Below are 21657 nucleotides of genomic sequence, written 5' to 3'. Positions count from 1 at the left end.
ACCGTTCATCGACCAAATTTTAGAAAGACTTGCAGGCCAGCAATATTATTGCTTTTTAGATGGATATTCCGGATATAACCAGGTGGCCGTTCATCCCGAGGATCAGGATAAGACGACATTTACCTGTCCCTATGGTACATTTGCGTATAGGAGGATGCCGTTTGGGCTTTGTAATGCCACGGCTACATTTCAGAGATGTATGATGGCGATTTTCTCTGACATGATGGATGATGTCCTTGAGATTTTCATGGACGATTTCTCGGTTTATGGCTCTTCTTTTGATAATTGTCTCCAAAAATTATCTCGTGTACTTCAGCGCTGTAGGGAGACAAATCTAGTGTTGAGTTGGGAAAAGAGTCATTTCATGGTACAGCAGGGGATTGTTCTTGGACATATTGTGTCTGAGAAAGGTATAGAGGTCGATAAGGCCAAAGTGGAGACCATTGTCAAATTAGCTCCACCGACCTCTGTGAGGCAAGTGCGTTCATTTTTAGGGCATGCAAGTTTCTATAGACGGTTCATTAAGGATTTTAGTCAGATTTCTAGACCGTTGTGTAACCTGTTGTCGAAAGATCAGTCGTTTGTGTTTGATGATGCCTGTCTGAAGGCATTTTTATCCCTAAAGGAAGCATTGACCACTGCTCCTATTCTCAGATCTCCTGAGTGGTCAGTGCCTTTTGAGATTATGTGTGACGCTTCAGATTATGCGGTTGGAGCAATTTTAGGACAGAAGATTGAGAAACGATCTCATGTTATTCATTATGCTAGTAGGACTCTTTCTGACACACAAATGCATTATACTACCACTGAGAAGGAGTTACTAGCCGTTGTATTTGCACTTGAGAAGTTTCGATCATATTTGTTAGGCTCCAAAGTTATCATTTACTCAGATCATGCTGCATTGAGATATTTGATGAGTAAAAAGGATGCTAAACCGCGTCTCATTCGTTGGATTCTTCTGTTACAAGAATTTGATATTGAGATTCGAGATAAGAGTGGATGTAAGAATCTTGTAGCAGATCATCTGTCTAGAATGACTATAGATTCATCTATTGATCAAGGACAGATTGTTGAATCTTTTCCGGATGAGCAGTTATTTCATGTCAAGCGTTTACCCTGGTTCGCAGATATAGTAAATTTTCTGCTTACTAGAGAGTATCCTGCGCACTGGAACCGGAATGAAAAAGATAGATTTTTTGCACAAGTGAAACATTATTTTTGGGAGGAACCAGAATTATTTAGATCATGCCCGGACCAGATGATTCAGAGATGTGTGCCTGAAGAAGAGTATCATTCCATTTTATCATTTTGTCATTCTTTAGCTTGTGGAGGTCATTTTTCTAGTCGGAAGACCGCTGCAAAGGTCCTTCAGTCTGGATTTTGGTGGCCCACACTTCATAGAGATGCTCACGAATTCTGTAGGAAGTGTTTGCGATGTCAGCAAACAGGTCGCATTACCAAGCGCGACATGATGCCTCTTTTACCTTTTCTGATTGTGGAAATTTTTTATGTTTGGGGCATTGATTTCATGGGTCCTTTTCCACCATCATTTGGATTTACATATATTTTAATGGCGGTTGATTATGTTTCAAAATGGGTCGAGGTTGTGGCCACCCGGACCAATGATCATAAAGAGGTGCTTCGGTTTATCAAGCACAACATTTTTAGTCGGTTCGGAGTTCCTAGAGCGATCATCAGTGATGGTGGTATGCACTTTCGTAATGTGCAGGTAGCTTCCTTAGGAAATATTCTGTGCATCATCGGATTGCTACACCTTACCACCCACAAACCAGTGGCCAAGTTGAGGTATCTAACAGGGAGATAAAGAGGATTCTTGAAAAGACAGTCAGACCAGACTGCAAGGATTGGTCTCAGCGCCTTGATGATGCCTTGTGGGCTTATAGGACTGCTTTCAAGACCCCGATTGGTATGTCACCATTTCGATTAGTTTTCGGGAAACCTTGCCATCTTCCTGTTGAGTTAGAACATAGAGCATATTGGGCTATAAAAAAATTCAATTTCAACATGACCCAAGCTAGAGTCGAGAGAAAATTACAGTTGAGTGAGCTAGAGGAATTGCGTAATGAGGCCTATGAGAGTGCAAAGATTTACAAAGCTCGAACTAAGCATTTTCATGATCGATATATTGTTAGGAAACAGTTCGAGCCTGGGCAAAAGGTATGGCTTTATCATTCACGTCTTCATCTTTTTCCAGGTATGTTGAAGTCAAGATAGAATGGTCCATTTGTTGTGCATAGGGTGTTTCCATATGGAGCGATAGATCTTTTTGACCCTCGTACGGGTGCTATTTTTAAAGTAAATGGGCAACGGCTGAAGCCTTATATCTCAGATATTGTGACAGGACAAGACATTGAGGATGTTGATCTTTTAGAAGTTTAGGACTCACACATGTTTGTATATATTTTAAAAATTTTGTAAATATTCATAGAAAAACAATTTTTTTAAGAGTACTTTCATATAGTTCATGTGCATAATTCATAAACCATGATCATGGTAGGCATATTTTCACATTTTAGATTTCATTGAGTTTACTTTCTTTCCCTCATTGATTTTATCTCATGTGCATTCACTTAGTTTCACATAAGCATGGGGGAATGCCACTGGGACAGTGTAATTCAAGCATGGGGGAGGGTGTAGTAGCTCACCAGAATATTTTTGTCTACGTTCTTGCACATGTTTACACATCTCTCATAAAAAGTAGATTTTTAAAGAAAGAGTTTGAACTTATATGAATGTTATTTCAAATCTGATGTTTTTAGAGGATTTTTAAGCCCCACGAAAACGAAAAAATTTTCTGACATAGATCTAAAAATTATGGTTGTTTATGTGGATTTCGAGGAAATGATGATAGATACATGTTAGAGTTTATTTTGAATCATAAATATGAATATGCACAGTTTTAGTTTTGAAAAACTAAGCAAATGAACAAAAGTGTAAAAAATGAGCTCAAAAGAAAAAATATAGCATGGGTTAGGTTGTTTGGATAATTCCACAATCCTGAGTAGATGGAAATTAGATGTAAGTTGAAACTTTTAATTCCATTTTCGAAAAGGAGAGTGGAAAACTTCGTGATCCTAAGTAACTGAGAACAGATACAAGTTGAAATATTTGACTCTCATGTTATAAAGGTGAATGAAGGAAGTCACTTTTATGTCTTAGTTGATATCTTTTGGTATGTATTGAAAAAGTATAGAAGATATTGACATTGCACAAGGCATAAAAGCAGACCACACGCAAGCTATAAGAGAAGAATAAGTGCGCAAAAAGAAAAAGCGTGAAAAAATGAAAAAATCGAGAAAAGAGCTAAAAAAAAAAAAAAAGAGAAGAAAGAAAAGTTCAATGCTTAGAAGTGTGATTGAGAAAACCTGTGCATAAAACATATGAGTGAGGATAAGTAAATGATAACTTGTTTTTATTGGATTTTCTAAGAATAAAACATAAATAATTGTGATATTTAGAAAAGTGAAAGAAATTCTTTTTCTGTGGTGGTATATAAAAGACTCTAATTATGTTTTGATTTTGAAACAACAGGAAATATTTGTGAAAATAAAGTCTTCGATTATCTACTGATTATGAGGATGTGTAATATTATGCATACATGACAGAGATGTTTGTGGGTAGCATCACTGCAAACCCTCACGAGACCTTACTCGTCCACTGGGGTAACCCAGGGGGTGAAAGGGCTTGTTGCATGAGCTAAATGCAACCGTGATTCCTACGAAAGTGAGTTAGGTGATAGTTTGATTTCTTGCATTTTTCTAGTTTGCTCGAGGACTAGCAAAACATAAGCATGGGGGTATTTGATCATGCATATAATTCAGGGTTTATTAACATTTAAATATGCATGATTTTATGAAATAATGTTTCAAAAACCCAATTTTATGTTAGTTTTTGAGTAAATGTGCTAAAATGATTTAAAATTAGAAAATGAAAAAAAAATAGTTTTATTTTACATTCTTATGCCTATTTTAGTTTTTTTTAGTTGGTTTTAGTTTTTATTAAAAATAAAAAATAAAAAATTAGAAAAATAGTTTTATTCAATTTAAGTGTTGTGTTTTTTTTAGAAAAGAAAAGAAAAATATAGTAGATTAGTTTTTGAAGTTCTTTTGTTTTTTTTACTTTTGAAAAAAATAAAAATAAAAATAATAAATAAAGAAAAAAAAATTATCTAAATAATAATACAAACCGGTTCCAACCGGTTTGTATTTCTAAAAAGGAGAAAGTGAAACAAAAAAAAAAAAAAAAAAACCAAACCGGCTGGAACCGGTTTGGAAGTCTTGAAAAAAAAAAAAAAAAGGTTGTTTCAAACCGGTTCCAACCGGTTTGAACCCTTTTAAAAAGGGGCGTAAAGCAAATCGGAAGGGGCTCCATGTTTTTGCGCCAAAATTTGCTTTTCCCCCTCTGTTTTTCCCCTCTTTCTTCCGTTTCCCAGTTGCCGGATCTCATTCTTCTTCTTCTTCTTCTTCTTCTTCTTCTTCTTCTTTTTCCAGCAGCAACAACCGATCATCATCATCCGGTGGCAAGGAAATTTCCAGTCGATTGCGGCGCCTGAAGTGGAAGCCACCTTTTTTTTTTCGGTAAGTCATTCTTCTTCGTCTTCTTCTTCTTCTTCTTCTTCTTCCAATTAGTTTTCTTCTTCTTCGTTTTTAATTCTTTCTGAAGGATAATCTGCTGAATTTTAATTTCAAAAATAAAAATAAAAAAAAACAGAAAGAAAGAAAGAAAATAAAACAGATCGGAATCGTGAAGAATTCCGGTCTGTATTTGAACTCCGGTGACTATCTGAAATTCCGGTGGATGAATTCCGTTTGTAATTCTGTTAAAGAAAATAAAAAAAAGAAAGAAAAAAAAAAAATAGAAATAAAACGAAAAAAATATAAATCGATTACTACTGTTCTGAAATTTTTTTCTGCTGATCAATTCTGAGATTGATATTTTAGTTTACTGATTAACTTTGTAATTGATGTTTTAGTTAGATGAATATTAATTTTTAGCGTTTAGTTCACATTTTGAATTCCATATTTCCTATGTTTGATTAAAAAAAAAAAAAAAAAAAATTTGTCGCCTGAATCCAATACAGTTCTTCAAAATATTTGATAAATCATTAAATGGAATTCTAATCTTGTCTTTGGATACAGATTTTCAACTGGATCAATTGAAATTTGATGTGTTTTGGATCATCTAGATCAGTTGATTTGTGATTCTAAAAACAGATGTTCATTTGGAGTTGAGGTGGATAAAGGATCAGAATTAACTCTGCTTCACCGAAATTTTTTTACAGTGAAGATCTGGTTCACAGTGGAATAAGATTACTGAAACATGGCCTGTATAAACATTGATCAATATTTTACTCAAATGCTTAAGTTTTCAGCTTAATTGATTACGATGTATTGAGTTTTCAGATTACGTGGTTGTTATATACTGACTTCTCCTGTGAATATGGATAAACTGATCTCAGAAAGTCTGGATCAAGTTTTGATAGCAAGATTTTAGTGATTGATTCACTATTGGATTCTTAGGTCTTATACAATTTCCAATTTCCTGTTTTTTTTATCAAAAAATCTTCTCGTTTTGCCTCATTCAATAATTTTTTTTACAAAATTAGTTTTCCTTTGCAATTCTGTTAGCTTGTTTTACATGTTTTTCTTATTGTTTTCAAATACCTGAATTTTTTATCCTTCATTAGTCATTTCTTGATTTTTACAATTTTTTATTTTACTGCTTTCAATGTTTGTTAATATTGTGTTTTTCAATAGTGTATGTTCATAGTTTGTTAATGAAGTATTAGTGATTAATTGTCTTCATTATTAGTTAATTGAAATAATTAGGTTTCATAAAGTGGAGTGTTAGTGAATTGAAATTTAGTTAATTGTGTTAGTTAATGTAGTTTTAATTGTCATTGAAGTCTTTTGTTAATATCCTTCAGTGTTTTTAAGAATTAGCTAATTCAATATAGATTTCTATTTCAAACTCTGGTACTGCTCGTGTTCATTGAATTTGTGCAGGATAACAAAGGAGTGGAGTTGAAGCAATTGCATAACATGGGAAGTGCAAGAATAGAAGATGTTTTTCTCTTATTTTAGAATTTAGGAATTTAATTGGGTTTGTAAATATTGCACTTTACGCCCTCTGCGAAGGGTATTCATTTTTTGTAATAGCTAGTTGTTTTTACTTTTCTGAACATTTTACATTTCCATAATTCAGCAATAAAGATTAGTTTAGAATTGTGTGCTTGAATACAAAATATTCCCGTTCCCTGAGTTCGACCCGGTCTCATCCACTAGTGAGAACCGGTTTTTATTATTTGATGTCTGGTTTTCACATGTTTTTCATATAAAAATCTTTTCAAAATTACAACGATTTAAAAGAAGACATCAATATACACCAAGATCGGTATCCAACGATAATTATAAGGTGAGCGAGTGAACACCAAAGTGTCCTAGAGAGCTCAACCAAGAACTAGGGTGAGATACCATTTTTAAAAACACATATAATGCACATTCAAACATATATATTTAACGATAGTTACAAGGCAAGCGCGTGAACATTGAAGTGTCCTAGAGGGCTCAACCAAGAACTAGAATCAGATACTATTTCAAAAAGTATATGCTATATACAAACAAGCTTTAGGGGTAGAATTGTAATTTCATTCTTTTAGTCATTTTCGGTCTGTTTTCATTAGTTTCTGCATTTTAATTGTTGCATCTGCATCATCCAGCATTTTTAGACTTAGATTAGATAATTTTAGAATTAGTTTAGTATTTTAGTTAATTCTTTTTTGTAATTAGGGATTGCTTTGTTAATTTCTTAAAAAATTAGGTTTAGTTTCATTTTTATTTTGTTTTATTGGAATTATTTACTAACTTTGTATTTTCCTGTGTTATTAGGTTGAAAAGCATAACATTTTCCAGGGATTATTGTCCAAGTGCGAAAACTTGAGAAGTGGCGAAAAGACAAAGATACCCTTGGTGTGCAATAGAAGACTGAAGTGCTTTTCTAATTAGTTGTAGTGTTAATTTGTCATTGTATTAACATTGTAATTGTGATTAATGCTTATTGATCTTAGAAATATTTGAGTGATTCCTGTTCCCTGTGGATTCGACCCGTACTTACCACTCAGTGGAAAGTCGGTTATTTACTTTTGGTTGACGATTTTCCAGAGATTTTATTGAAAAATTATCCTTTAAAAAGAGCATTTATAAAAACTCAACCAAATTTTGGCGCCATTGCCGGGGAACGGCGAATTACTTCTTTTATTTCTTAGAGTTTAATTTATTAATTTGTGTTAGCTAGTTAGTTAATTAGTTGTTTTTATTTTCTAGTTAGTAGGATTAGTAAGTGAATATAGGTTTAACATAGTTAGTACATATAGGATTCATGTGCTGTTTTTCTAGGATTCACTACATTTTCATTCTACAAGGAGCGATTAGACAGGTGGGTTTTAGAAAAACTTAGTTTGTGAATTCCTGTATTTTTCATTTCCAGTAAATTAGAGTAGTTTACTTTGTTAATTCAATTACTTAGTTAGATAGTTCTGACATAGATAGCTTAGAATAATTGTTCATTAGTTGCTTTATTTATGATATTTGCATTTTAGTTTCTGTGTTAGTTTTAGATTTAGGTCGTGTGCTTAAATCTGGTCTTAGTACCAGTGTATGCAGGGGCGACGAGCTTTAGGAACCCCATTACATCCATTTGTTGACAACCCAAAGAGAATTTTACATTCTCCTCGAAGTTTGACAACAATGGGTGATATGGATCCTCCAGCTCCACCTCCAGTTCCTCCACGCCTTCTGAGGGAATACTTCATTCCCACAGATTATGTTCAGGCATCCTGCATTCGGAGACCCGATGTAGGAGCGCCTCATTATGAGATTAAGGCCAACATTATTCAGATGCTTCTATCCTTTTATGGCCTTAGTCACGAGGATCCCTACCGGCACTTAGACGAATTCTTTGAGATCTGTTCTACTGTGAAGATACAGAATTTCGACGATGATGCTTTGAGGTTGACTTTATTCTCGTTTTCATTGAAGAACAAGGCCAAGTATTGGCTTAAGTCCTTAGATTCTGTAGAGATAGGGTCATGGGATCAGTTACAGCAGGAGTTCCTTCGGAAGTATTTCCCCATTGGTCGGACGAATCAGTACCGATGAGCCATCACTAGCTTCTCAGAGCTAGATGGTGAGCATTTTCATGAGACCTGGAAGAGAATGAAGGATCTCCTTAGTAAGTGTCCCCATCATCAGGTGCCGAGATGGCAGCTGGTGCAGAGCTTTTATGACGGATTGTCTGACAGGAATCGTCAGATGATCGACTCTTCATGTGGAGGGACATTCATGTTGAAGAGCGAGGATGAATCATGGAGGTTGTTCGATACATTGGCAGAGAATTCTCTCTACCATGTTTTGAGCTCTCATTCGGATAGAGCCTCACCCAGTATTCAGAAGAAAGCTGGTGTTCTCAAGATTGGTCCATCTACTGCACTACAGTGAAAGGTAAACATGATTGCTCAGAAGCTGGACCAGCTTCTCTCGGGACCACCTACTACTCAGCAGGTGTGCACTCTGTGTGCCAGTCCGGCACATGAGATTACTGAGTGCCCATCGACAGCTCAGTACCCTGAATTTGTGCAAGAACAAGTTCAGGCAGCGCAGGGTTATGTCAGACTGTAGAACAACCCATTTTCATCTACATATAATCCGGGTTGGCGTAACCATCCCAATTTTTCATGAAAGAATCCACAGTCTTCCATTCAGATGCCTATATCCTCTCAGCCAGCTCGGCCGCCATCATTTACTCAGACATTTCAGAGGCCGAATTATCCCCAGTCTTCCTCTTCATTTCCTCCTCCAATTCCGCAGGAGTCTACCCCGCAGACATCTTTTGAGGAGAGACTTCTCCAGGCATTCCAAGAGGTGAAAACCTCTAATCATAATGCTTTCGAGAAGTGTAACCAGATATTGAATTCGCACACGTAGTCCATTGTAAAGTTAGAGTCGCAAATGGGACAGTTAGCAGAGGCTATCAGTAGGAGACCCGAGGGTACTTTGCCGAGTCAGGCTATCATGAACCTGAAGGGCAAGGACCAGATGACCGGAGGCCTGTTTCATGCTGAGTCACAACAGCAGGTCAAATTTGTTATGGCCTTGAGGAGTGGACGTGAGTATCATATCGAGACCAGAGAGAGTAGAGAGAGGATCAAGGAGCCAGAGACCAGTGTTTCATCTTCTTCGGTTCATCCATCATTATCATCCTCATCTTCATCACCATCACCTTCACCATCATCATCATCATCCACCTCAGTTCAAAAGAATGATAGGAGTGAGCCTTTTCACAAAGAGGAGGAACCACCCATGTATATTCCCCCACCACCCTATCCCAAAGCATTAGAGTCTCCCAGATTTAGAGGGAAGCAGGGCACGAAGATCCAGGACATGCTTGATATCTTCAAGCATGTGCAGATCAACTTGCCTTTGCTCGATGTGATTCAGCAGGTGCCGGCTTATGCCAAATTTCTGAAGGAACTATGTACGCAGAAGAGGAAATCCAGAGAGAGAGTTCCTAACAGGGTCCATCTGACTGAGCAGGTGAGTTCAGTACTTCAGCATCAGACACCACCAAAGCTCAAGGACCCTGGAGCCCCGATCATTGCTTGTACTATAGGGAACATCCGGATAGAACGCACATTGCTCGATCTTGGGGCAAGCGTGAACATTCTGCCTGGATATTTCTATGGTTCTTTCAAGCTATGAGAGATGAGATTGACTCCTATTACACTTTAGCTGGCAGATCGTTCTATCAAGGTACCGAGAGGTGTCTTAGAGGATGTGCTAGTTAAGGTGGATGACTTCTATTTCCCAGTCGATTTCATCATTCTTGATATCGAAGGAGTGGATAGCCAGCACCAGACTCCGATCATTTTAGGCAGACCATTCTTGGCGACTGCCAATGCATGTATTAACTGTAGAACCGGAGCCATGGATCTCTCATTCGGCAACAAGAAAGTCAAGCTGAACATTTTCATTGCCGCTATGGGACTAGTGGGAGACATGGACTGCTTCCATGTAGATATTACTCAGGATTTAGTGGAGGAGCAGCTCGATTTGTATATTACTGAGGATTCCTTAGATTTGTATCATATAGAGAAGAATAGTTGTACAGTTAGCGTAGATGTGTCTAGAGTGTCGTCAGAGTTACCACCCTGGAGAGCAGGCATTGAGCCTCTCCCACCACTTGCGGAGACCCCCGCCAAATCTTCGATCGAATCTCCTCCGTAACTCGAGTTGAAACCCTTATCGGATTCACTCAAGTATGCATATCTCGGGGGTGATGAGACCCTGCCTGTGATCATCTCGTCACTGCTCACTAAGGAGCAAGAGCATAGATTGCTGACTATTTTACGAGAGCACAAGGCAACGATTGGCTGGAGAGTGGCTGATTTGAAGAGGATTGATCCTTCATTCTGCATGCATAGAATCCATTGCGATGAGGAAGTCAAGCCAGTGCGGGATATGCAGAGAAGGCTAAATCCCAACATAAAGGAAGTGGTGAAGAATGAGGTGGTGAAGTGGTTGAATGCCAGGATTATTTACCCCATTTCTGATAGCCAGTGGGTCAGTCTGATTTAGGTTGTTCCGAAGAAGTCAGGACTCACTGTTGTGGAGAATGAGAAGGGGGAAAGAATTCTGACGAGGACCACTACATGATGGCGAGTCTGCATCGATTATAGGAAGTTGAACGTGACAACTAGGAAAGATCATTTCCCACTGCCGTTCATTGATCAGATCTTAGAGAGACTCACAGGACAGAGCTACTATTGCATTCTAGATGGATATTCAGGATATAACCAAGTAGTTGTCCATCCTGACGACCAGGAGAAGACAACATTTACATGTCCTTATGGCACCTTTGCATTCAGACGTATGTCGTTCGGGCTCTGCAATGCCCCGACAACTTTTCAGAGGTGCATGCTTGCTATTTTCTCAAATATGATAGATGATGTCATGGAGGTGTTCATGGACGACTTTTTGATGTATGGATCTTCATTTGAAGATTGCCTCTAAAAACTTACTCGAGTACTGAGTAGGTGTGCAGAGACAAATCTTGTTCTAAGTTGGGAAAAGAGCCATTTTATGGTCCAGGAGGGGATTGTGCTTGGACACATTGTGTCCAAGAGAGGCATTGAGGTTGACAGAGAGAAGGTGGAATCCATCTCTCGTTTGACTCCACCTACCACTGTGAGGCAGATTAGGTCATTTTTAGGGCATGCGGGATTTTATAGGCGGTTCATAAAAGATTTCAGCAAAATCTCTCAACTGCTTTGTACTTTATTAGAGAATGACCAACCCTTTGTTTTTAGCGAGGATTGCATGAAGGCCTTTGAGATTCTCAAAGAGGCCTTGATTACTGCACCCATTTTGAGACCTCCAGATTGGACGCTCCCGTTTGAGATTATGTGTGATGCTTCTGACTATGCTATGGGGGCTATTCTAGGACATCAGATTGATAGGAAGCCCTATGTGATTTACTACGCAAGTAGAACTCTGTCTGATGCTCAGATGAATTATACCACGACAGAGAAGGAGCTACTTGTTGTAGTATTCGCGTTGGACAAGTTTAGGTCATATTTGCTCGGTTCGAAGGTGGTGGTCTATTCTGATCATGCTGCATTGAAGTATCTATTGAATAAGAAAGACACCAAACCGAGACTCATTCGTTGGGTTCTGCTACTACAGGAGTTTGATCTCAAGATTCGAGATAAGAAGGGAAGCGAGAATGTAGTAGCAGACCATCTTTCTAGATTGATCGTAGAGACCACGCAAGATCAAAGGCCGATCAGTGATTCTTTCCCCGACGAGCAGATCATGACAGTCAGGACATCGCAGTTACCCTAGTTTGCTAATATTGTGAACTATCTGGTTTCGAGACAGATTCCTGAGCATTGGAACAAGAATGAGCGAGAGAGATTCCTATCTCAGGTGAGGCACTATTATTGGGATGAACCAGAGTTGTTCAGATATTGCGCAGATTAGATCATTAAGAGATGTGTGCTGGAGGAGGAGTACAAGTCCATTTTGAGTTTTTCCCATTCTTTAGCCTGTGGAGGGCATTTTAGCAATAGGAAGACAACTGCAAAGGTTTTGCAGTCTGGATTTTATTGGCCCACACTCCACAGGGATGCGCATGAGTTTTGTAGGAGATGTATTAGATGTCAGCAGATTGGAAACATGTCCAAGAGGGACATGATGCCCTTGCTCCCGATTTTGATAGTCGAGATTTTTGATGTTTGGGGCATTGATTTCATGGGACCATTTCTGCCTTCATTTGGAAATTTGTACATTTTGGTGGCAGTAGATTATGTGTCCAAGTGGGTCGAGGTTGTAGCAACCAAGACCAATGTTCATAGAGTGGTGCTTAAGTTCATTAAGCACAACATTTTCAGTCGTTTTGGTGTGCCACGCGCGATGATCAGTGATAGTGGCAAGCATTTTAGGAATGTACAGATAGCTTCTCTACTGAGAACATATTCTGTCAATCATAGATTCACCACTCCATATCATCCGAAGACTAGTGGACAGGTAGAGGTTTCGAATAGGGAGATTAAGCGGATTCTAGAGAAGATAGTTCGCTCGGACCGCAAGGATTGGTCCCGGCGCTTAGATGATGCACTTTGGGCATATAGGTCTGCATTGAAGACTCCCATTGGCATGTCTCTGTATCGCCTTGTATTCGGAAAAGCATGCCACCTTCTTGTCGAACTGGAGCATAGAGCGTATTGGGCCATCAAGAAATTGAATTTTGACCTCACCCAGGCTGGCAAAGCGAGAGCACTGCAACTCTCAAAATTAGAGGAACTCAGGAATGATGCATATGAGAATGCCAAGTTATACAAAGCTCGCACTAAAGCATTTCATGATAAGCACATTATCAGAAAAGTGTTTGAGCCGGAGCAGAAAGTTTGGCTATACAATTCTCGTTTGCATTTATTCCCAGGGAAATTGAGATTGAGATGGTCAGGACTGTACATTGTGAAAGAAGTGTTTCCACATGGAGCAGTTACATTATTTGATCCTATGACCCAAGGTACATTCAAGGTTAATGGGCAAAGACTGAAACCCTACATTTCAGATTCCTTGCAAAATGGTGAGTGTGAGATAGTGCATCTCACAAAGGCATGAGGATTCGACCAGAGGGATGTATCATATGTACATTAGTTTTGTTTTTCACTCTAATATTTGCTTTTATTCAGTATTTCATTTCATATGTGCTGACTTTTGTTTTTGGTCTATGCAGGTTGAATCTAACATTTAGTGTATCAGTTACCAGGTACAGGGCAGAGTTTTCAGAGCATATATTGACCAGATGAGCAGAAAATTATGCAATCAGATATGCATAGGATGCTATAAAGTCAAGTCAATCAAATTCAGAAGCCCAACACAGATCAGGTTATATCTATCCTTTCTCCCATATTTATTTTATTGTCTTTTAGTGTGCATTTGCATTGCATTCTGATATATTTTGTATGTCACTAGGGACAGTGTCATTCAAGAATGGGGGGTGGGTTTAGATGCACACTAAATTTTTTTTTTTGACTGGTATCCAAAGTAGGCGTTTGAGAACAAGTTTGTAGCATATATGATTGTTTTTGGCATAATCTAACAGTTTAGAAATTTTTAAGCCCCATGTAAAATTTTTTTTCTCTGAACTGATTCAAATAGAGTAGTTATTTATGAGAAAATTCAAAGAAAAGATAGTATTTGATTGTTAGAAAGTTTTGAATCACTTCAGTATAAGTATGCACAATATGTTTTGTGAAAGAAATAAGCAATGGAAAGATGTTTTTGAAAAATGAGCTTTAAAGAGTAGAGCTACGTTTAGTTGTTGATGTCTTCGTGAATCCTAGTAGTAGAACTTAGACACAAGATGAAGTGTTTGAGTCTCTTGACAAAAAGGATAATGAAGGAAATCATCCTCCTGTCTAGTCGATATCTATGGCTTTTATAGTTCGAGCAAGTAGAATTTGAAGGGTGTTTTACATCTGGTGTCCCAAAGCCAGCTGGTTTGGGAGCCACCGGTTCGAAAGCTTGTTACATGAACTGCATAGAAAGCCTAAGAGATAGAGACATTGCACATGACGAGAGGAAGACTATACATGAACTATTAGAATAGAAGGTCTAGTGAGTCGAGCAATTAACTCCGAGGGATACTCTGTATCTAGTGCCCTAAGGTCGTCTGGCCTGGGAGTCACTGACCCAAAGCTCGCTACACGGGTCACAAAAACTGGATATTCGAAATAGTACTCAAGAGAGAGAAGTGAAAAAGGGTGAAAATTGAAAATCCAAAGAAAGAAAAAGAATGTGCTGAATGAGAAAAAGTTCATTGCTTAGGAATATGTGTGAATTACTGTGCAGGAAATATACAAGTGAGGATAAATGAGTAATACATGAGAATAGTTGACTTTCTGAGAAAAATTATAGATAGCTACAATTTTAGAAAAGTGAAGGAAAAATTACTGTGGTGGCATGAGATTTTTGAATTTGTTTTGAGAGTGTCCATTACATGAAATATTTGTTCCAACTGTTTTCTTAACTGCCTACTATGTTTGAAAATTCAGTCCTGCATTTCATTGATGTTTGTGGGTAGCATCTCTGAAAACCCTCACGAGACCTTACTTGTCCCCTCGGGTAACCCAGGGGTTTAAAGGGCTTGTTGCATTAGCTAAATGCAACCGTGATTCCTACGAAAGTGAGTTAGTTTTTCATGCATACATGTCTAGAATTTCTTGTTTCTGTTGCATAACATAGTTAGTTGTTTGTTAAGGGACTAACAAACATTCAAGCATGGGGGTATTGGATGATGCCTGAAATGCACATCATGTTAGTTAGTTATTCATGCATCTTATGGTGAGATTAAGGTTTAAAACCCATGTTTAGGTGCATTTTGATAGTAAGGGGTTGTGGTTCGAATTTCAGAGAAATCAGAGTTAAAATGAGAGAGTTATGGCTATTTTAGTGTTCGGGCATGAATTTTGAGGTGGATCGGATCCATATCCGACCCAATTAGGCTATTTTGGACCTTGGATCAACCTTTAGAAAACCAAAATCCCACCCACACGCATATCCATATCCATTTCGAAAACATTTACAGAAAACCCCTCAGAAAGTGGCACAGAGAAAATATTTTTTTTATAAACTGTTTCTGAAAACTATCAAAAGTATAAATTAGAGTTTTCAGCAAACCCTAGGGTCTTTGGCATTGCGATTGATGCCTCCTACTGTGATTCTATCTCCAGCCCCCTTCCAACCCATCATCCCACCTCATTTGGCATTGAAGATTGAGTTTTGCTTGAAATCAAGCATTATTCCATCTCCCTTTTCAATTCTACTCGTTTCTTCTTCCTCCTTGTTGTGATTAATCACTTGTTTGTTGTATTTTTGCAGGTGTAGCAGAGGTGGAGACCATTTATCTTGTGTGAAAGTGCGAAACACCCCAACAAGATGAGCCGACCCTACCTACATCCGGTTTTCTAAGCCTCCGATCGCGAATCGGCACCCTTTCCATCTTCGATGGATCTCCAACGTGTTGCAGCTGTAGAAATCCTACTCGTGGTGATATTCCAGCATTCTCGAACAGTTCGGTACGTCAAGCTAAAGCCATTGTCCGCTCTCTTCTCCCCCACAATCGTCGGATCGCCCTGGAGGTAGGTCTTCTTCTCTCTTTTCTTCTAGTTAAAGCCCAACGTGTGTGCTAGTGTTTTTATTTATAGTTTTCTATGTGCTGTGTGTGAGCTGTGCATTTTCAACCTTAGTATAGAGGTGTGATGCTTTAAACCAGCATCGTAGGATTTAGATATTCCTTCTTTGTTTTGGGCATTTTTAGTTTTGAAGAAAAATCATAAAAAAATCTTGTGTTTTGCTCATTTATTTTTATTATTTTGTTGTTCAGCAGAAAAGTCGATTGTGTTTGTGTTATTTCTGTAGAAAAACAAATTGCAAAGTTCATTTTGGTCTAGGATTATCGTTGGATCTGAATTAGACCATTGTTTGATCCAAAATCGGCTAGATCCTCTCTAGCCGATTTTGGCGTTTTTCGATTTTCTGATTGCTGGAGTTGTGCGGTAGTGCTAGGACTTAATTAGCTTTTATTTTTCATTTTAATCTAGCTTAAATCTGCATTTGATTCCAGTTATAAGTTGTGAGATTGTTTTTCCATTTTTGTGTTCATCCAAAAATCGTGAAATGCATGTAGATTCATGTTAGCCGATTTTACTATTTCTTTATGTTTCGTAGTTATGTATTTCGTTCAGCATTAGTGTCTGTTACAGTGGTTATTTTGTTCAATTAAATCCATAAAAAGAGTGTTGTTCATTGTGGGCCACTAGTCATATTTCAAGTTGTCAAGTTATGTCCATTTGAGAGGGTGTGTTGTGTCCTTGTTAAGATTGTTATGCACGTTTCAAGGTAGTATGTGTGGCTTGTGCTGAAATTCCAATAGGACGTGTCCAGCATTTTAGTTGATTTAGTTAGTAGTTAATTGTAATTCTTTCAATTTCGTTAGAAGTAATTTCTTTTAATTTAGCTAAAGCCGTTTTTTAGTCTTCTTCCCCAAAGTGGGGCGTCAGCCATCAGAGCTCCACTTGAGCTCTAGGCTGTTTTTGGTAGGGTCCAATTGAATAGGAAAGTCCCTTATATTGTCCAGGTTCATTGGTATAGCCTAGGAAACGTTTTTGTGTGATTAGGTAAGTTTATATTTAAGATTATGTCAATTAATATGTTTTAGAATGTTTATCTGGTAGCATTAATATTTTCATTGCTGTAATTGGATACTCATTAATTAGGTTAGAATAGCATCATTGCATTAGTTAGGTGTTATCGTTTTTAGAAGGAGAGCAAAAAGGCAATTGGGTTGGGAAACATTTTTTTTTAGAAGAAAAACTGATGTCTTCCAAATTCGTGAATTCCATTTTGGAAAGGTTTTGAACATTTACTCCAGCCAAGAGAGAAAGTTTCCTCCTTTTAATATTTTTGGAAACACCATTTGGATTTCAAAGACTTACTAAAAGGTTGAAACACGATTTTTGGGATTGAGATTAAAAATTATCCTTTCTTTCTAAAGACATCCAAAAACGTGTTCAAGGTTTTTGGAAAGGTTTTCAAAAATTATTTATTGTTTTTAAAGCAAGGTTGGAAACGTGTGGGCCCCTCTATGAGTTGGACGTTTGCAATTCTTCATTTCCCATTTGATTTATCAAACACTTAAGGCAACTTCCATTCTTTTGGGCTGGACGTTTTTGCTAAGTCAAGTTTTTTTCCAAAACTTTATTATTCATCATTTAATGCCTCTTTCTAACCTTCTCTATTAATATAGATTAGAATTAGATTGATTTTTATTTGAGTATTAATTTAAATTTTAAATTAGGCATTGAGTCTTTAGGTAAGTAGTCATTAGTGTTTAGTCAACTTCTATTTAGGCGTGTAGTTAATTTAGTTCATTAGTCATTCCCATTTTCGGTGGTTAATTAATTATATTTATATTATTAGGTTACTAAGGTATTTAACCTAACCTAGTCAACCTAGTTGACCCAATTAAGTGAGTCGTGTACCCAGTCTAAGCCAAGTCGAGTCAACCTAGTCAACCTAGTTGAACCTAGTCCAAGTCAAACCTTCAATCGTCCCTCATTAGTGTAGTTGGTTAGTTGATCTTAGTTTTGATTAATATTAGGCATAGTGTAAGCTAATATAGTTTGTTAATTGCCTGATCAAGTTACAATTTAGAAGTGAGTGTTTATTTAATATGTAATTGTTTAATGAGTGTTTAAGTTGTGTAGTTCTTTTAGTTAGCTGTGTTTAGTATTAATCAATTGCATCATTTATTTAAAATAGTTAGAATTACATTTTTAATTAGGATAGCTTCATTTGATGTATTAGTTGGCTTAGTTTTAGTCGTGCATTGCATATTTTATTCAATTTTCATTTCATTTAGCATAATTGCAATTATCATATGCATATAAACTGTCATTCAGCATCATTTAGGTCTGCATTAGTGTTAGATTGCATGCTTAGTATGAAAAATAGAATTCTAAAGTGAATAGTACATTGAACTCAAAACCCGATTTTTGCCCTGTCGCACCATCGCTATTTCATGTGAAAAAAATTTGAGTTTTCCAAAAATTCTTTTTTTATTCACTTTATTGATGTGTTAACTGTCTGCAGACCAAATTTCAACTCGATTTGAGTTGGTTTGCTCTGATTTTTAAGCATTTTGTGAAAACTGCTTTTTCGGATTTGAAAATTTTGGGACCTGCGATATCCAGATTTTTCCTAGTTTTGAAACGCTTATATCTGGAGTTCCAGATATCATTTTTTAATTATGTTAAAACTGTCAGATTCTTAAATTTGTTAGTTACAGAATAAAACAAATTTCGGGAAATTCAAACCTGGTTTGCTCTATTAAACAGTCAGTTTACGAAGAGCTGTCAGAAGTCTATTTTGCACTATTCAGGGGTAGAATTGTAATTTCATTCTTTTAGTCATTTTCGGTCTGTTTTCATTAGTTTCTGCATTTTAATTGTTGCATCTACATCATCCAGCATTTTTAGACTTGGATTAGATAATTTTAGAATTAGTTTAGTAACTTAGTTAATTCTTTTTTGTAATTAGGGATTGCTTTGTTAATTTCTTGAAAAATTATGTTTAGTTTCATTTTTATTTTGTTTTATTGGAATTATTTACTAACTTTGTATTTTCCTGTGTTATTAGGTTGAAAAGCATAACATTTTTCAGGGATTATTGTCCAAGTGCAAAAACTTGAGAAGTGGCAAAAAGACAGAAATACCCTTGGTGTGCAACAGAAGACTGAAGTGCTTTTCTAATTAGTTGTAGTGTTAATTTGTCATTGTATTAACATTGTAATTGTGATTAGTGTTTATTGATTAATAAATTGAATTTCTTAGAAATATTTGAGTGATTCTTGTTCCCTGTGGATTCGACCCGTACTTACCACTCAGTGGAAAGTCGGTTATTTACTTTTGGTTGACGATTTTCCAGAGATTTTATTGAAAAATTATCCTTTAAAAAGGGCATTTATAAAAACTCAACCAATGGTCTTTGATTTTCAAAAAGGGGTTTTAAGAGAGGGGTTTTAATAAAAAGTTTAAAAAAGAGAGTAAACTGCATAGTTTCTGAATTTTTTGGATTTTTTATTTTCTTATTTTTTTTGTTCTTTTCTTAAATTTCAATATTTTTTGTATTTTTTTTAAAGACAAAATTCTAAAAACTAGGGAATTTAAACTACCTTTACAAAATTTTATAATATTTACAAAAGAAGAGTTTTTCTGAAAAGTCAGGGTTATTTTGGGGAAATTTCTTCAGAAGAATAGGTTTGGATCCCAAGTTTTGAGAAAATATTTGAGTTTTTAAACCTTGAATTGAGGAATATAACGTGATGGATCCAAACGGATACCATACAAACTGTCTAGGCCTTTCAAAAGGTTATCTTGATAATTTTGAGAATTTGATTTAAAAATTGGATGACAAAGTTCAGATTTGGATTCTGATATCTGATTCGGATCCGAAATCGAGTCAGACATATAAAATGAATTTAATTTCAATAAAATTTGAGGAATAAAATGGAATTTAGATTTAAAAGTGACTCAATTACTCAGAAAATGGAATCATGGGCAAAAAGGGGATATTTAAAAGATTTTGAAAAATTTGGGGTGTTCACAAAGGGGCACATTGAGAACCCTTTTGTTATTTCCTTTCTATTCTTTTAAAAATAAATGTCTCATTCTATCAATGTCTTTGATCAATTCAAAATCAATAAAATCTCAAGATTCTTTGTCTATGTGGATGCCATCTATTTCCCTTCTCTATCTCCTCATTTTATAGTTCTAATGTCATTTTATGCATGATTCTTTTCAATCGCTATTTGTATTATGATGGGCGATTTTTCCTTAATCAAATTTCTTATCTAAAATTTCAGAATGTCTTCCCGAGCAATCAAGAAGCTCGTTCTCAATCCAAAGGCTTTCTAGAAATCGACAATAATTCACCGAGTCAAAGCGAGCATGGAAAATTGCAAGGTTGCAAAGCAGTCAGATGATTATGCAGAATTTGATCAATCTCTTCAGGAATTACCAGGTTCGCCTCAGCTCAGAAGCAAGACGAACCATCTACTCTAGTACAAGATCCGACTGAAGATGTCAATATAGGTTCAGAAGACAATCCCAAAATTCTCAAGATTGAAACCAGACTGAGCCCGGAAGAGAAGGAAAGGCTCACTAATTTTCTCAAGCAACATGAAGAAGTGTTCGCATGGACATATGAAGATATGCCGGGCTTAGACCCCAAATTGGTCGAACACCACCTCATTTTAAAGCCAGATGGTACGTCAGTCAAATAGAAATTGAGGAAAATGAATCCCACAATAGAACAAGTCAAAGAAGGACTTGAAGATTTGCTCAAAGCAGGGTTCATCCGAACTATTGACTACCCAGATTGGTTAGCCAATATTGTCGTTGTTCCAAAGAAAAGTGGCAAAGTGAGTATTTGGATAGACTTCAGGGACCTCAATAAAGCAACTCCGAAAGATGATTATCCACTTCCAAGCATTGATCTTCTAGTCGACAGCACGACATAACATGCCATGTTCTCTTTTATGGATGGATATTTCGGCTATAATCAGATTAAGTTGGCCGCCCACGATCAATCAAAAACTTCTTTTACTACGTCTTGGGGCACTTTTTGTTATACAGTCATGCCATTTGGGCTCAAGAATGTTGGAGCAACATATCAACGTGCGATGGCCGGCATTTTTCATGATCAGATGTGCAAAATCATGGATGCGTATGTTGATGATATCATCATGAAATCCAAAGAGGAAGAAGATCACATTAAAGCTCTTGATCAAGTATTTAAACAACTTATTCTTTATAAGTTAAGGCTTAACCCTCAAAAGTGTGGTTTTGGAGTCAAATCAGGCAAACTGTTGGGTTTTCTGGTCAGCAAAACGAGAATTGAAGTTGACCCAGCCAAAGCAAAGGCTATCATTGATATGCCACCCCCGACAAATCTCAAAGAATTGTGTAGCCTTCAGGGACACATGCAATCAATTCGGCGATTTATTTCGAACTTGGCAATGAGATGCGAGCCTTTCAATCACTTACTCAGAAAAGGAGTGAAGTTTGAATGGGGACCAGAATGTCAGCAGGCGTTCGATCGAATCAAGAGATATCTCCTCAATCCTTCTATCTTAAAACCGCCAGAATTAGGGAAACCTCTTCTGTTATACATCTCAGTTAATCAAGTCGCATGCAGTGGATTCTTGGCGCAATACAAAGAAGGCAGCTTGATAGAGCATACTATTTATTATGTGAGTAAGACTTTCATAGACTATGAAAAGAAATACTCCCAAATAGAAAAGACTTGCCTAGCCCTAGTATGGATGTGTCAGAAGCTAGGACACTACCTGCTGGCATCTGAAGTCAAAATCTTATCTAAACTCAATCCTCTCAAGTACATCCTAGAACAACCTTTCCTCAACGGACGAGTCGCCAAATGCCAAGTCTTGCTAATGCATTATGACTTAGAATATGTCTCCCAACAATCAATCAAAGGTCAAGAAATTGCAGAT

Source organism: Nuphar pumila, chromosome 6 (genome assembly GCF_984573655.1).
Source record: "Nuphar pumila chromosome 6, dmNupPumi1.hap1.1, whole genome shotgun sequence".
Classification (NCBI taxonomy): domain Eukaryota; kingdom Viridiplantae; phylum Streptophyta; class Magnoliopsida; order Nymphaeales; family Nymphaeaceae; genus Nuphar; species Nuphar pumila.
The sequence above is the reverse complement of the archived record's forward strand: the minus strand, read 5'-3'. Positions refer to the sequence as shown.